This window comes from Ursus americanus, chromosome 20 (genome assembly GCF_024610735.1).
Source record: "Ursus americanus isolate L20-20 chromosome 20, mUrsAme1.1.p, whole genome shotgun sequence".
Classification (NCBI taxonomy): domain Eukaryota; kingdom Metazoa; phylum Chordata; class Mammalia; order Carnivora; family Ursidae; genus Ursus; species Ursus americanus.
The window spans coordinates 46,818,753-46,833,755 of record NC_142146.1 but is presented as its reverse complement, the minus strand read 5'-3'; the positions used below and the strand labels follow the sequence as shown (position 1 = coordinate 46,833,755).

The following is a 15,003-nucleotide window of genomic DNA, read 5'->3' as shown; positions in this document are numbered from 1 at the left end:
AATTATTATTATCTTTATGATCTCTCTTTTTTTGTCCCACACAATTCAAATGTCTAGAATTACAGCCACGTGAGAGCCATCACAGTACTTACACTATACGTCTTCAGTGCCGGAATTCCTTTTAATTTGTAAGACAGAATTTTATTACTGGTTGCGTGAAATAGTCACTTTATTTCTGTCAAGATGCAGATTGTCCACCACACAGGCTCCCGAGGGCAAGGTTTAGGGAAATCTGTCACTGATCACTGCTACGCCACACTTGCTGTATGTTCTCTGGTGTTTACTTTCATTCATTTCTTGGGTTTAATCTTTAAAGGTTATGACATCTACAAGACAAAGCGAGCTTCTCTGTCATACCTTCAGAGAGTATAGCATGTCAGCTTTTGAATTAACATGTGAAAATCCAATTGTATCGTCTTTTGTCAAAGTTAAAGGCTCTTTTTAAATCTTCGTTTCTGGATGTATAATTATTATTTTTTTCTGTTCCTGAATATAATAGGTAATATGTGCTTTTAAAAACATAGTGTATCAAGGGCCTTTAATAGGAGTTTATTAATTCTGTTCGGGTGCTATTGTAAAGATGTTTATTCATGATTATTCTAGACTAGCAATAGAGCAGTAGTCTATAACTCCTACCCACATGCTTATTCCCATGCACAGTGTAACTTCCTTCTATAGCTTCAAGACTCCCACGTTCCTACAAAAGCACTTTCCTACCTGTCATTTAGTCATCACAATTAAATAAAGAAAAAGTTAACTGTTTAAAAGAAGCTGGCCACTCTGGGCCTCTCTTTTCATGAAGTCATTCTTCTCTGAAGATAGTCTAAATTATAGACCTAGCCAGAACAGTTTTTCCTCTTGTGAAGACTTTAAAGTCTGTTTATTCTTACAACATTCTGGTAGGTCTGTCTTGGAAGAAACTGTAAATAGTTTGTCAGGGTCCCTAAATACCAAGAACTCTATGTGGGCCTTGGGAGGTGTTAACTTTGTTAGATTAGATTGAACTTGTGGAAAAGGGCATATTTGGCACCAAATATCCAACTTATATGAGACAGCCAAAATTAATTATTAAGAAAAAGGAGGACATGGATGACGCTTGGTACAACACTTTGTATTTTCCTTACTGTGATGGAAGAAGCCAGCTGAAGTAAATCTATTTCATTTATGACTAAATTCCCACGTGACTTGAGAGAAAACACTGCCTCCTTTGGGGTTCCTGGCAATAGGTATACACGTGCCAAATACGACACATGGGCCAGCTTCCACCGGCAAGTCATGGCTGCTACAACCTTGTCCTTCCGCCTGTGTTGTTGGCTCCTCTTGGAAACAGCACAGCCACCTCTCCCCCACCAAACTGGCTCAATGGCTTGTATATGCACCACACTTCTTAGAAGATCAGGTTAAAAACTAAGGGGGTGTTATCTCTGAGGCTGCTGCTCTGCCTCAGCTCCTATGAAATAAAGACAGTCTTTGGAGTCTCTTATCAGGCACAAATTTCTAAACAATCTCTCCAACTCTCAGTTTCCTGCTAACATAAATATCCACCTCATAGAATTGTGATAATGAATGATTTCACAGGAATTAACCTAACATAGGTCAGGCCTTTGACAAATTACAGCTATTATAATTATTTTAAATTATGGATTTAAAAATATAGAATATTTAAAAAAACAAGCTCATGTGAAACTTCAGATCTCTTCAAAATATGAGGATTAAAATCAAATTACAATTTTAAGAAATTTACAGCTATTGTTTATAAGATAAAAGGCAGATCCTCTTACAGTTTTTTGAATGGACAGGTAGGATGTAATTAAAAGGGAATCCAAGAAATTCCTGGAATGATCAACAGGCACGTTAGAAACCTCACTCTTAACTGACCAGAACACAGCTTTCTTTTGTCCAACTTTCCCCCCATACTTTACAAGAAAAAACATGGGAAGGACAAGCCAAGCCAAGTAAAAGGCATCTATCACTTTAAAAAAGTATATAGTGTACAGTTGCATAGAAACCACATCCTTTGGAGCCATATGTGATTTTTTTTTAATGCAGTCAGAGCTGTTGCCACAGGATAAAAATTTAGTTGTCTACTTGCTTCTTTTAAGTAACACAAGTCAAGAGATTGTTCTAGGCGTAGATTCCCTTTCTTTCAGCTTTTACTCCTACCTCCCTGAAAAATGTATCTCTCGATTTCATCAGAACAAACACCCTCAGAGCTCTAAGTGGAGAAAATAATGATTATGTGTTGCTAAGTACTATTTAGTAACAAAGGCTTGGGCCACAGGAACGGTGACATCACCCACAGAAAGAGGAACATTTACACTTTTGAAAGAGATTCTTTTCCAACGTGATGGGTCACCAACCAGAGGAACAAAGCCAAATAAGGCAGGAGGAGAGGACGTCTGGCCCTGTAGAAGGCATCTTCAGAATCAATTCTGGAGTCCTGCCCCAAACCCACATGCTCTTTCTACGCTCCCCTCCTGAATCTAGTTCCTGTCAACAAATGTGTACTCTTCTTCCTGTAGAAAACCTGCTACTCCTATACTTCAGGATATTTGCTTCTTAGTGGATCTGTCCACCGGTAGTAAGCAGCAGGTCAGGAAGCAGCTTCCTATTTCAGGTGTGTTCTCTAAATTGTCACACATTGCACATATCCATGCATTTACACGAGCATGCACTCGGAAGCCACACACCATCTCACACTTTGCAATAATCCAATGACACGGTGAGTCATCATACCCACATGTCTGCATGATACAATGGACTGCATCACTTAAATAGCACGTAAGTCGTCTGTACCCTTCCACACTTCCCAATACCAGTAACATAATGATTTTCTATTTGGGCGTTATCAGGAACACTCAAAAGTCAGCCTGTGGCTCCTACAATATCGTGTTTGCCTGCCTTGAGGAAACTGCAATTGTGTTCCACCCCACCCCACCCATTGTCATCCTTCTAGCCACACTCAGTCTAAGGCCACTGGTACTTTTTTGTTTGTTTTTTTGTTTTTGTTTTTTGTCACTGTCAGCTCTTAACCCAAATCGGAAATAGAAGCAGCCACACTAGTTGTCATTAACTTCTCGAGTATATGGGGATGCCATTTGTTCTTGTCCCTAATAGCTATTAGGTTTGTTTAAATAATAATAATAAAAATAATAATGAGGAGGAGGAAGAAGGAGAAGAAAAATAAGAGGAAGGAGGAGGAGAAGGAGAAGAACAACAACAAGAAGGACAAGAACAATAAGAAGTCCTTTTTAGTAAGATATTCTACATTCCCTTCCCAAATCACACTCAGCCTCCCAACTTCCCCCACAAAACTTATGTCCATCTAATTCTGGGATTTAAAAGGTAATAATTGGATGATTTAGATCTCTTGGGATAATACAAATGAATCAGAGGAAATTTATAATTATTCTGAAAATGCAGTGTAAGTAACTGCTACTTATAATAGGAACAGGTTGATACTGGAAGGGTCCTTACCGTCATTGGTGTTGGGATTTGAGAAGAGTAAATAAGAGAACATCTGTTGTCTCCAGAGGCTGGAAAACAGCCTTTTCTCTAGTCTTATCTACTTCATATGCATGCAGAAACTAAGGTGTCTTATGACCCCATTACCAGACATCAGGCTACCTATTTTCAATGGCGGTAATAAAGGTCAGTTATTCCACAGCAATTTTGCTGAAAAATCTTAAATTGACTAATTTAAATAATATTTAAGCCTTTTTTGCTTTTATCAAACCTGCACCTATTATAAAAATGGAAAGGCAAGAAAATGTAGTTAACTTCTGAAGATAAACTTGTCTTACTTGAAATTTATCTAAATATAATAATTTATCACCTGAGAAAGCTTTTGACCTATGTAGTAATTCCTGCTTCTCCTCAAACAACAGGTTTTCCTAGTCCGTGTTAAGCACAGATAATGAATGGGTCATCCGTTGCACCCGGTTCTCCAGTACATACACGTGCCTTGCGAATATTTGCTCACAGTGTACAACTCCTTGCCTTGGCCTACAGCCTCCGTGACCTGGCCCATCGTCAACCCCAACTCCCTACCTAGCTTCTTCTCCTACTACCCTCTGAGACCTGGGCTTTTCCTCTCTGCTTCTCAGACAGGCCGATCTCATTCCTGCCTCTGCACTTGCACATCACTCCTCCCAGGGGCCTCTGCGTGGCACACTCAAACTTCCCATCAGTCGGGTCTTAGCTTACATATTTCCCTTTCAGAGAGGCCACCTTGGGAGGCCAGGGAGGTAAAGAGGCTTCCCTTCTCTGTTTCTCTATCCTTTTACTTTGCTGAATTGTCTTCATGCTGCTATCTGTCATCATCTGAAATTACCTTTTCAAAAATTTACTTGTTTACTGGCTTACTCATTGTCTTTCCCCACTAGACTGGAGTTCAGCTCCTTCAGGGTAGAAACCTGGTCTTTGTCACTATTTTCCCAGCATCCAGATGGGTGCTTAATGCATAATGCTTGATATATGAACGCATGAATAGATGCACTTCAAAATGGAAACAGAGACTTCCCACAAGCATTAAAATCCTCTCTCCACATAGCCCACTTCTTGAGAAGAACCACAAAGGCAGGATCACCAAATATCTCCTCTGGCATAGACTAGAATAGGGGAAAAAAGAAAAGAAAAGAAAAGAAACATGGCTCAATGTTAAATTCATGTAATATGAAAATGTTTTTCCAGTTCTTTGACAATTTTCTGAATTTTTTTGAAAATGTATTATCCCAATCCTTTTCCACTTGATGAAAACTTTGATCATTTAACGTTAATGCTGCCTCTTCCAGGGAGCCTTGCTATCACTGCACCAAGAAGTATAACTCTCAAGTATTTTAATGTCTCAGGTGGCACCTTACATTTTTTATATTGTGGCTGAAAATTCATGTATTCTGAGATTTTTCCTAGTAGAGTATAAGATTTTGGAGGGGCCACTCCATATAATATATACATTTCTAACTATTTAAACCAAAGTTTTTGCCTACCTTGTTTCTCAATGTAAGTACCAGGGGCAATATATTAATGGTAAAGATCCATTTTAGAGACAGACATGCCAGGATCAGTTTTGTGACTATTATCAAACTAACTCTCTGAACCTTTTTTTCCTTTGGTCTGTAAAATAGTAATAATGGTACTTATTTCACAAAGTCAGTGAGGGTGTTAAATATGTTAATCATGTGAAGCGCCTAATATACAATGGTATTTTAAAACTGGTACTCTAACCTGGTACTAAAAATGATATGCAATGGTACTAAAACCTAGAACTAAAAAAATATAATAGTAAAGCTATTATTATTAATGCGATCATCATCATCATCTAGGACCTAATAATCTCAAGAACCAAGTCCTATGTTTATAACCTTAAACTTGATCTGTTGGATACACACACAAAACAACCCCAAACAGTTTTCCTAGAATAGCTTTAAAATCCACTTCAAGATGAAAAATAGAACCAGAAAATAATTACAAAACAATATGTGAAGTATATGCATAGCCATGAGGCCAGCACAGGCAGATGGTTAATCAGGAAAGAATTCTGGAAGGAGGTTGCTCTTCCATCTGGCTTGAGGGAAGCAATGAACCCTAACTGGCAAGGAAGGGTGGGCACATGTTTTTCTTGGTGGTGAGGGCAGAGGCAGAACAAGTGCAAAGGCAGTGGGGCAGCAATGCAGAGCGATTGCCCCCAGGATTCTAAGAGATTAGCGGCACCCACTGTGAACCCGTCCCTTTTTAGCTCAGTGGGCAGAGCCAATACACAAAGAAAAGAACTTCTCGGTCTATTTGTTGTCTCCAGGGACCACTTCTTTTGTTTCAGTTCCTTTCACTCCGTGTTAACAGAAGGATCGATCCCACCTGACAATTGCATGGCAGCTCAGAACACCACCACAACCATGGACTCCTCCACACGACCTTGGATGATAGTGGTTATTTTTATCACATTTGTTTTCTTTGTATATAAGACTCAGAACTGTTGAGGCCTTGTGCTTACTCATCATTTGAGTACCTAGTATGTTCCATGCATTTTCCTAGACACTGAGGATGTAACATGAACAAAACAGACCAAACCCTGCCCTCACAGAACTTACATTTTAGTGGGAGGAACAGACAACGAGTAATTAAACAAAGAAATAAAGATAAAAATTTAATGTAGCTTGAAGTGTTATCAAGAACACTAAAATGAGATAAAAGGATAGAGAGTGACTGGTTGAGGGACACGGTAATAAAATATGTAGTTGGTCATGGAAGACATCCTTTAGGAGGAACATTCAAACATTTGAATAAAGAAGGGTTGTGTCACAGTAATGTGTGGGAAGAATATGCCAGGAAAAAAGAGGGAAGAGCATGTGCAAAGTTTCTGAGTCAGGGATGAGCTTAGGATGCCCTAGGGGCAAAATAAGGAGTGGAGCCAGAGCATAGTGAAGGAAGGGAGGAGAGGTAGGGTATGAGAGCAGAGATGTAGGTAGAGCACAAGACATATAAGCAACAGAGAGGAATTTGGTTTTTTTCATAATTAAAATAGGAAACCACTAAAGAATTTTGAGCAGGGAGTCACATGATTTGATTTCTATTTTAAAATGTCATGCTGGCAGGAATGCAAGAGTTGAAAAAGAGGGATTTCTTAATAGGCTACAAGAAGAACAGAGATGTCCAGAACAGAGATGATAGTGTCTTACACTGAACTCAAGATGGTGGAAAGGGTGAACCTGGTCAATGTTGGGATGTATTTTGGAAACAGAATTGACAGGCTTGCCAATAAATAGGATGCAGGTGAGGGAAATAAAGTAGTGATGCTTTTGACCTGGATAACTGGGTGTAAGGTGGTGTCATTTACTAACCAAAGAAGACTAGGCATGGAGCAGAGAAGGGTGGGCAATGAGGGGCTTTCTTTTGGACATGTTAACTTTAAGATGCCTGTTAACATCTGAGGTTTAATAATCACTTTGAGGCATGAGTCCAGAAGTTGGCAAAAAGTTAAGGACATATAATTTTTTTTTTAACTTACAGTTATGGGGCTAGATATCTGGAGAGAGAAGAGAAGTAACCATCCAAGATTCACAGTCAGTAAGTGACAGAATGGAAACTGAAGATGAATCTTCACACTGACCCACTTTCTCTTCCTACCACAAATATCAGGATGCATTCATCGTTATGAGTACTGGAGTAGAATATGCGGGAGTGCTGGGGCCAGGAACATTCTAGAATCACTTATAAAAAAGGGTGAGAATTTTTCCAATACTTATGGACTATGCAAATTCATGGTTGCTTCTTTCCTTATCTATTTTTCTGTAAATATGATGATTCATGCACATTTAACTTTTAAAAATCTACTCTGGAATAATAAATTCATAAAGTTGACCAGATACCACTGATAACCTACTATTTTTTCTAAAATTGCCACTTTTTGGAATATCCAAGAGGATGATTATCTTCAGACTAAATGTAGATTGAACAGAATTTAAATATAAAGATAAAAGTTTAACCAATAACTCAAACAGGTATTTCTGAATTGTCTCATAACATTTGAATTAGGACTATCAGGTTTGTTTACAGACGTGGCTGGGACAAGTAGCACTTAATCTCCATGGCTTGGAAAAAAATTAAAAGCCAATCAATTAAAAAATAAAATTAAGCCAATAAGAATGCAAAGGGAAAAAATTCTAAAACTGGAAACAAACAGAAACGAATGAACCTAATTACATTTCAAATGAATACTATGATAACCCTACATGGAGAGAAAGAAAAAGAGGGAGGGATGGAGGGAAGAGGGAAGGAAGGAAGAAAGGAATTCATCCAAGGAACCAACAAACACAATATTTGGTGGGCTATGGTGTATAGGGGAAGAAGTGCACACAGACCCTGAATTCTTTTTCTGTAGGTTTGTTTATTGTAGTGGTTTGGGTAAAGTAATTCAGAAATTATTTTAGATGTTTTATAGAAAAGAGTAAATGAGTAAGCATGTTGATGTTAAGATCCAAGTCTCACACTATGGAAGAAGGAGCACACAAATACGGCATAGGTGGAGGCAAAAAAGAACCTTCTGGGGATGGATTGGAATTGAAGATATCAGATGAACTCATGACGTCCAAACCATACATGTATAAGTGTTTTTATGAATGCACACATATGTATCTGGGAATGCATATTTGTATGTTTGTGTCTGTATATGTGTATTTGCGTTAATATACTTTTGCTGAAAGGGTCAACAAACAAAAACACTCCAGTGGCAGTGAGTCTACCTAACCCAGATCTTGGTGTCTCATACCATTCCCTATCAAAAGAAATGAGATGTGGGGTGCCTGGGTGGCTCAGTCAGTTAAGTGGCAACTTCTGATTTCAGCTTAGGTCATGATCTCAGGGTTGTGGGATCGAACCTGGTGTCAGGCTCTGGCTCAGGGTTGTGAGATCGAACCCCATGTTAGGGAGTCTACTTGAGATTCTCTCCCTCTTCCTCTGCCCCTCCCTTGCTCTCTTTCTCTCTCTCTTTAAAATAAATAAATAAATAAATAAATAAATCAGAAAGAAAGAAAGAAAGAAAGAAAGAAAGAAAGAAAGAAAGAAAGAAAGAAAAGAAAGAAAGAAAGAAAAAGAAAGAAAGAAAAGAAAGGAGAAAAAAGTGAATGATTCTGGGTTTGGGATGGGAGAGGTACCAGATTAGCCTAGAAAACCTTTTAATGCCAGAAAGTGTTCACTAACATGATGGAGGCATGCCTCAGGGACGTAGAAGCCAGAAAGAAGGGGCTTCATTATTCAAATGTGGATAATTTGAGCACTATAATAATTAAGGCAGTAAGGAATTATAAACCATTGGAAAGACAGAAATTCGTGACTTAATATCAGTAACAGATATACAAATTGTGATTAAATACAGGAGAGAAGGGAGTTCTTTTGCTTGCATTAGAATGCAAAAGACTGCCTGAAATATGCAGGGAGTGCCGGAGATGGAGAAACATGATTTTACTACTATAATGCATTACAGTAAAGACTGCATCGGAAGAGAACATCGATTCATATTAAACCCAAAGGGAAATTTTTCACGAGGAGTTGCCATTATAAAATGGAGAAATGAGGCAACACCTTGACATGGCAACCTAAATTAGCATTACCAATGGGGCAGAGATGAGCATCCTGTGGCTCTAGATAGGATAGCGTGAGAGGATACATCACCTATGCAGTCTTCGAGCAAAAAATACATAACCACAATCTCACCATGAGGAAATGTCAGACAAATGCAAAATGAGGAACACTCTGTTAAAAAGAAAAGAAGAAGAGTTGATGGATAGACTTTAAAGTTTTCAATTTTATAAAAAACAAAGAAATTAGGTGGAAATGTTCCAGATTAAGGGAGGCTAAAGGGACACTGCAACAAAATGTAACACATAACTCCAAACTGGGTCCTTTACTGGGGGGGGGGGGTTATTATAAAGGATGTTATTAGATAAATAGCAAAATTGGAATATTAGATAAAACTATTGTATCGATGTAAATTTATCAAGTAGGTATTGTAACCATTACATAAGAGATTATCTCTATTTTTGGCAATTACAAGCTGAAGCCAAGGGTCATGTTTTTTATAACTTACCCTCAAGTGGTTCAGAAAGAAAAACATGGAGACAGAAAGATACAGAGAGAGAAAGAATAAAAGCAATTTATAAAGCAAATAGAGTAAAATATTAAGATTAGGCAAATCTGGGTAAGGGTATATAGGTATTCATTATACTATTTTTATTTTTACAACTCTTTTGAGCTTGAAATTATTTCTTAATAAAAATTTTTTTAAGTAGATGAAGTATAATAAGTATTTCTATTGAGATTTTAGGAAACTCCAATGGCATTAGCTATGATTTTTACTGAGAAGGTAGCCTAATTGCCTAGAGAATGTTCCTGCCTCTTCTCTAATTCAGATCTGTTCACCAACACAGGAAAAGCATAAAAGCATTCTGCTTCGATTTTTTTCTTATGCAAAGTGAAAATAAACTGAACTGAGGTATGATTAAAGAAAAATGCTGCTAATTTTTTTTCAGAATCAGAACTGTGGTGATATTTTCATGATCATATTACTATTTGTGTTGGTTTCCAAAGTGAAAAGAATTTTTGAGACTGTGATAACCACCAAACGCTGAAAAAAACGGAGAACTTACAATGAAATATCTGTAAAGTAGAATAATAATGAGCTGTGACATTTTATACTAGCTCGTGGAGTAAAACCAGTAGGCTAACTTCATTTCTGATTTACTTTCCATGGTTCCAATATGAATTAATTATTGTAATGCCATTTTTCTTTCAATTTGGATATAAAACTATAAATTTGCTATTTTCCTTAGTAATACTGAAAAATGAAGACCCATTTTTGTACACATATAATGAAAAGACAAATCTGGAAAGTATTTAGAAAATATCAAATTTAAGTGCCTAATTTTAGTTCATATAAAATAATAAAAATATCAATGACGTTAGGGAAGAATTGGAAACAATTATATTCAAACAGCAAATAATTTACATTTTAAAGATTTAAAAATCAAACAGTGTTTTTATTTTCTGGAGTACAGATGTGTATAGTACACTGCATAAAATGTATCTTTTTAAATGAAAATATTTGGAAATGTAAAAGAACTTGCCTTTATTCTTTATATTTGCAGAAATTATTTCCTGTATGAAAATGAGATACATATTCTCTGTTACAGAGCAAATGTACTTCCAAAGCACATATTTTTGTGAAAACAATAATTTTCCCATTGAACAAATGTTTTTATTAATAGATAAATATAAGTATGTTATGTGTGGCAATTATTTGGAAGTCATATCCACTAAAAATAAATAGAAAGTCAATGTTTGTAAGTGGACCCAAATTTGCATTAAAAAGGTTGAAGGGGCACATTATCCAGATTTAGAGGATTTTTGTTTCCGAATTCAAAACATGCCATCCCTCTTAGTTTGCATCCAAACCCTAATGTCTCTTTCAGGCAACAAACTCTACTTTTGCAAATGAGAAAATGGCCGAAAGAAGGGGAAACCAAACAAACAAGTGTTTCAGTGTCTCACAAGTTCTTTTGGAAGTCCAGTTACTTATGTTAAGAACAAATAGCATCATTGTTTCAAAGTGAAATTATTATTTGAGAAGTAACATATTTCCCAAGGTGGGACAGAGCCCTCTAGAAGCAGGTCATTCTCTTGTACAGGTGGGTGGCTTTAGAAAGGTCACACTGTGAAGGAAAGGGCAGACACCCACTAAACTGTGAGGTTCGTTGGATCAATCCTGGATTTCAACAATCTGACAGATGCCCAGCAAGATTATACACACATCACATAGTCAACCATGTCTTAAGACAGAAAATTTCACAATGCTATACAGCAGTCACCCAGTTTCAACTTATACTGAATGAAAATTTATGTCTTAGTGTGTCTCATGGATGTAATCTTAATGAAACAGTTGTATATCTATAGTTCAAAAGTAAAAATTCGTATGCCTGTAATAAATTATTTACAATATTCTATCTAATTTCACTTCAAAAATCTGGATTTGGGGGTGGATTCTAAATGCTTTTTCTTATTACACTATGTGAAAGAAAAGAGTAAGCAATGCATCTTGCTATTCTTCCACGAATGGTAAGATCACCCCCTTTAACAATCCGTATGACTCAAGGACACTCAATCAGGTAGCACTAGTGTTTTTCTGTAAATATGACTCTGCCGTAGAACAAATCCTAAATTTATTTTCCATAATCTAGAACTAGACTGTTCATTCAAAGACTTTAATAGTTCACAACAACCACAACCATACCAACAACACACCCATCTTGCCAGCAAGATAGGATTTTCTCGCCTGCTTTGGCCTCCATTTGCCATTCTGAATTACAGTGTTGATCAAGTTAGATTGTAATTTCCCTGGGCTACGTTTTTTCTTCATTGTTATTAGTTATTCAGTGTAATACCACACTATCTATGACAAACACACAGCACTTGACAGTTTATATCAAAATACCTCATCCTTAGAATTCTGCACATTTAAAAATACGTCCATCATTTTTTTCTTAAAGAGGGACGTTATAGTGATGTTGTTGCAAAGAACAATAACCAAGGTCTGGTGTGTTTAATTAGCGTGTGATACATAGAGATGAACACACACAATTTTAATGGATTCCTCACAACTATCAACTTAATTTTAAAATTTAGATCTAGTAAAGAATGTCAAACTTGAGTCAACAATTCATTGCCTGAATTTATAGCACTAACAATCTGTTATTCTTCTCTCTGTAATCAAAAGACAACTCCCGTCATAGCACATTGCATGAAAATAATTTTTAAAAACACCCTATTTTCCAGGTAATGTAATAGAACCAGTGTGACGGCATTGTTTAGCCAAACTGATTAAAATTAAGTCCATTAATTTATGGAACGATGCAGACTTTCTTTTTCAGAAGCCATGTGATTATTCTAAATAAAAAAACAAACCAAATTAAGTAAGCATACAAATATATTGTTTGCTTAAAAAAAGATTTTAAAATTGCTGTATGATAAATACAATTCTATTAAATAGTTAATATGTATATACATTACTCTAGCTTGGCACAAATAAAAAGAATTCTGCTGGATTTAGATACTTTAGAATTGAAACTAATGAAATTGGTTTCAGCTTAGTTTGATCCCCAATTATGAATCCAAATGGCCTTATATTTCTTGCTCCAGTTTTGGGCATTACAACTGCAAATTAATCTTAAACATACATTTCTAAAATTTGATTTACTTACATTATTTACATTTTTAAATACGACTATCTACACTACAAATTGCTTTTTCGAAAGTATTTAAGTATCACCACAATGTGATGATATGAAAAGTAATACTGAAATGTAACACTTTAAATAATACAATATATTTTCACAGTAGGTAGAAACAAATGCAAGAATATCTTTTTTTCTGGAAAACGTCCAACTAGTAATATGCAAAATTAACAAACAAATATAGGTAGAATAATTTAACAAATGTTAGGCATTTACTGGAGCTAGGGGAAGAAAAAGTTTTCAAAATTTATATTAATGCAAAAGTTCTTTCAGCACTAAATTGTGTATAAAATTATGAAAAAAAGAGAATTTTTTAACTTTTCAGTTAAAATAATTTGGAGATCAATAAGAACTTTAAAATTTTCCAGCTTTTTAAAAGGTTGTACGTGAAGTTGAAATGGTAAATTTACTAAACTTCTTCATTTAAAATATTGAGTACTTACTTGAAAATTATTGGATTTATCTAATCTATTTTATAATCCAACCAGCATTTAAGTTGTTGTTCCACAAACAGTAATCCAAATAATAAAATGAAAAATAGCAAGTGAACACTTTCTTCTTACCGCAATGTCTTATTTTCAGTTGCTTGTTAAGCTGTTTAAATAGTTGAGTTAACCAGCATCATCTCAAAGGGCTCTGAGTCCACTCAGCTCTCTTTAGTCAATTTTTTTTTTTCTGCAAAAGGACACTCTACCAAAAGAGGAAGTTGTGAAACACCAGAGTCATTTTGCTTTATAAATTCTATGGAGAATAGAAAATTCTTCACAAACCTTACGTTTAGAATCATGGTGACAGGCTACAATTTGTGCGTATATACATATATAATTAACGTATACACAAACTTATATGTGTAAGCAAGTTTTCAAAAAGTTAAGTTATTGAAATCTATACTTGGTTATGCAAAGCTCATTTACATAAGAAAACATCTCCTCTGTAGCCAAAAGATAATCATAGAAAAACAAAATACCGCTCTATGCAGACAAAAACTGTCAAGCTGATACATGAGGAATAAACTTGCTTTTATAAGGCTAATTAATTTAAACTCTTTGGAATATGACCTAAATGCTAATCTGACTACAGACATATTGTAAAAAGAAAAAAAAAAAAAAAAAAAGAACTTCAGTAAACGGGCATTTTCCTGGAATCTGGGTAGTGGTTTTTTACCTACAAGCCTTAAACTTCCTTTCTCATGAGTAGCTGCCTGTTACATATAGATAAAGCATTGCAAAACTGAAACTGTTTCTTATCCATGAGCTATGTTCTCTCTCAACTTCAGCCACAAGAATAAAAAACAGGTGCAGGTCCTGCACTGCTGAACATAACTGGTTAAGTTTCTAACAGGTTGGAACACTAATTGAAAATATTTATGGGACAGTAGGGACAATGGTAAAAAAAGGCTGTAAAAACAGTTGATCAAAACCAACACTATTGTCAATCTCAAATAGAAGGAAATACTCATACATATACTTCTCCCAGGTTACTGAATAGTAGAAGCAAATGAACAGCTGCAATTTGTATGTGGCAGTCCCTCCCACCCTCCCTTGCTGTTGGGGAAGGGAAGGGGGGCGGCGTGGATTGCAAGAATAACAGTAATTATGCAAACCTCCACACGCGGCAAGAACCACTTTCTGGACCTTGGAAACTCTCGTGCTCCCAGGGTATCACACTCTGCTTTTTACTTAACCATATTTTCAAAGGGGCAATAAAGAGCAATTAGGGGATAATGAAAAATGGAAACATTTTTCCCTTTCACCTAAACTCCTACGTGTTGTGAATTTGCAGGAAGTAAAAAAAAAAATGAACAAACAATACTAAGAAAGCTGCCACAACAGCAAAACACCAGAGCGTCATCAATATAAAATCGAATTGGAATTCTTTACTGAGATACTTATAAGAAAATCCTTGAAGAAAATTATTAATGTGATTGACATCACTCAGATTCTATGTGTTTTGAAAAATTTTAAATATGACTGTATTTGACTTTTGTGACAAAACACGAGGTCCATCTGCCCGCCAAAGACCCGGGCTCACTACCGGAAGCACAGTGCTGTATATCAGTAAAGGGTTTTAAAGTGCGAGCTCAGTATTTGTGTCCCTTTCACCTGGATGGTGGATGCGTATCTCTGTTTCTCCAATGATCCTTTCCAGGATGGTGAATATGCTCAAAGGTCCTCCATCTTAGTTCTTCTCTGACTGACCTGCCCCTGTGACTTTCCAATTT

At 36.2% G+C, this 15,003-nt stretch overlaps 1 protein-coding gene across 2 annotated transcripts in view; it reads right to left on the bottom strand.

The window, feature by feature from the left end:
• Positions 1 to 13,429, bottom strand: part of MBNL1 (muscleblind like splicing regulator 1) — a 196,859-nt gene extending 183,430 nt beyond the window's left edge. The window contains exon 1 of one of the 2 annotated variants that reach the window (XM_045812368.2): positions 13,346 to 13,429. The gene's annotated coding sequence lies outside the window, so the exon portion shown is untranslated. The remainder of the gene's footprint in view (positions 1 to 13,345) is intronic. The other variant, XM_045812487.2, reaches the window with a different exon arrangement.
• Between the last annotated feature and the right edge of the window lie 1,574 nt (positions 13,430 to 15,003).